This window comes from Colobus angolensis, unplaced genomic scaffold, assembly GCF_000951035.1.
Source record: "Colobus angolensis palliatus isolate OR3802 unplaced genomic scaffold, Cang.pa_1.0 Scaffold78, whole genome shotgun sequence".
Taxonomy (NCBI): domain Eukaryota; kingdom Metazoa; phylum Chordata; class Mammalia; order Primates; family Cercopithecidae; genus Colobus; species Colobus angolensis.
The window spans coordinates 5,555,646-5,558,473 of NW_012121598.1; the positions used below are offsets into that span (position 1 = coordinate 5,555,646).

At 50.7% G+C, this 2,828-nt stretch overlaps 1 pseudogene; it reads left to right on the forward strand.

Annotated features, from left to right (window-relative positions):
- The first annotated feature begins 313 nt into the window (after positions 1–313).
- LOC105502251 lies at positions 314–1,607 on the forward strand (annotated as a pseudogene).
- The last annotated feature ends 1,221 nt before the right edge of the window (positions 1,608–2,828 follow it).

Genomic DNA, 2,828 nt, shown 5'->3' on the forward strand with positions numbered 1-2,828 from the left:
TATGCCAGCCATATGGCCTCCTTGCTGTTCCTCCAGCACACCCACCTTTTCCTGCCTCACTGCCTTCACCTGTGCTGCTCCCACTGCCTGGTTGCTCTTCTCCCACATGTATCCATGGCTTATTCCCTCTGTTCACCAAAGGCTCTATGGAAATGTCACTTTCACAGGGAGTCCTTCCCTGACTATCCATTACAAATACCACTGTTGCCCTGCCCAGTGCTGCTGGCCCTGTGCCTGTCCCCAGTTTGAGGCTTGGTCCTGTTTGCCGATGTCCATCATTCTGTGCAGAAGCACCACCAGTGTGTCTCATTAACTACCCTACGAAGTTGCTGACATTGGTTTGGCCACCTGGGGGTGGAAGGCCCTGGACACTGAGGAGAACAAGAAGCCAGGCCTGATGCACATGCGGGAGCTGTACTCAGCCTCCAAGCCACTGAAGGGTGTCTGCATCACTGGCTGCCTGCACGTGACCGTGGAGACAGTTGTCCTCACTGAGACCATCCTTGTCCTGGGTGCTGAAGTGCAGTGGTCCAGCTGCAACATCTTCTCCATCCAGGACCATCAGCAGCTGCCACTGCCAAGGCTGGGAGTCCAGTGAACGCCTGGAAGGGTGAAATGGAGGAGAAGTACCTGTGGTGCATCAAGCAGACACTACTTCAAGGACAAGCTCCTCAACATGATTCTGGACGTCAGTGGGGACCTTACCAACCTCACCCACACTAAGTACCCACAGCTCTTGTCGGGCATCAGAGACATCTCTGAGGAGACCACAACTGAGGTCCACAACCTATACAAGATGATGGACAGTGGGATCCTGAAGGTGTCCACCATCAACATTAATGACTGTGTCACCAAGTTTGACAACCTCTATGGCTGCCACCAGTCCCTCATAGATGGCATCAAGTAGGCCATAGGTGTGATGACTGCCAGCAAGGTAGCTGTGGTAGCAGGCTATGGTGATGTGGGCAAGGGCTGTGCCCAGGCCCTGTGGGGTTTCGGGGCTCGCTCACGTCATTATCACTGAGATCGACCCCATCAATGCACTATAGGCTGCCATGAAGGGCTATGAGAGGACCACCATGGATGAGGCCTGTCAAGAGGGCAACATCTTTGTCACCACCACAGGCTGTGTTGACATCATCCTTGGCTAGCTGCCCAACAGGCACTTTGAACAGATGAAGGATGATGCCATTGTGTGTAACACCAGACACTCTGATGTGGAAATCGATGTCAGGTGGCTCAACAAGAATGCTATGAAGAAGGTGAACATCAAGCCCCAGATGGACCAGTACTGGCTAAAGAATGGGCGTGGCACCATCCTGCTAGCTGAGTGTCAGCTGGTCTACCTGGGTTGTGCTATGGACCAACCCAGCTTTATGATGAGTAACTCCTTCACCAACCATGTGATGGTGCAGATTGAGCTATGGACCCACTCAAACAACTACCCCATTGAGGTTCACTTCCTGCCCAAGAAGCTGGATGAGGCAGTGGCTGAAGCCCATCTGGGCAAGGTGAACATGAAACTGACCAAGCAGACTGAGAAGCAGGTCCAATATCTGGGCATGTCCTGTGATAATCCCTTCAAGCTGGATCACTACCACTACTGAGAGCCAGGCCTGTCCTTCACCTTTCAGCTCTCCTCCTTGCCCAGGCCCCACCTCTCCTCCCTAAGGGCAAACGGTATCAACTTTGTGATTGGTCCAGCTGTTGTCCTTGCCCAGGCCCCACCTCTCCTCCCTAAGGGCAAATGGCATCAACTTTGTGATTGGCTTGCCAGTGTTCCCCATCGACTCCCTGGGGTTGGTCACTCAGTTTTCAGCCTGTGCTGCATCCCTCATGCTTTTCCAAGCATGGCAAAGGGAATTGAGAGGACCCTCCTCAAGCCCTGATCATGATGGAGGTACAAAGGAGGCAGCCACAGGGAACCATGAGCTCAGTGGTCTTGGAACTGCTCACTAAGTCTGTCCTTCCTTAGCCTGGAAGTTGGTGGTGGAGTCACAAAACCCAAGTATTAAAACGTTACCATCTAGGCCTTTATCTGGTCTGTTGACTTATACCCGTGTGCTTGGTTTACAGGCTCAGTGGTTCCTCAGCCCACGACAGATGAGAAGGAGCTATATTGAAGGGCAAGGAGGAACTGTTTGAATTTTCCTGAGAGCCTGGCTTAGTGCTGGGCCTTCTTTTAAACCTCATAACAATGAGGTTGGTACTTTTAGTCCTTGTTTTACAGGGGTTAGAATAGACTGTTAAGGGACAACTGAGAAAAGATAGAGAAGTAACAGCCAGAGGTTGACAGGGGCCATTAAAATGTAAAAGCAGGCATAGATCTGCCACTACTTTGTAACAAGATGGTTTCTATCACAACCCCAGAGAATAATTTGGCTTATAATGTTTATACAAATGTTTAAAGAAAGCAATAAGGTGGGTAAATAAAAATCTTAGTGCCAAAACACACATGTACACATACACACACACACACACACAATCACTGTTGGCCAGGCACAGGGGCTCACACCTGTGATCCCAGCACTTTGGGAGACCTAGGCGGGAGGATCAGTTCAGCCAGGAGTTTAAGACCAGCCTGGATGACAAGGTGAAACCCTATCTCTACAAAAAATACAAAAATTAGTTGGGGATACTGGTGCATGCCTATAGTCTCAGCTACTAGAGAGGCTGAGGTGGGAGGGTCACTTGAGCCTGGGAGATCGAGGCTGCAGTGAGCCATGAATATGCTACTGTACTCCAGCCTGGGCAACAGAGCAAGACCCTGTCTCAAAAAACAACAACAACAAAAACCCACAAACGAAAACCACTGTCCTTGCTAGTAC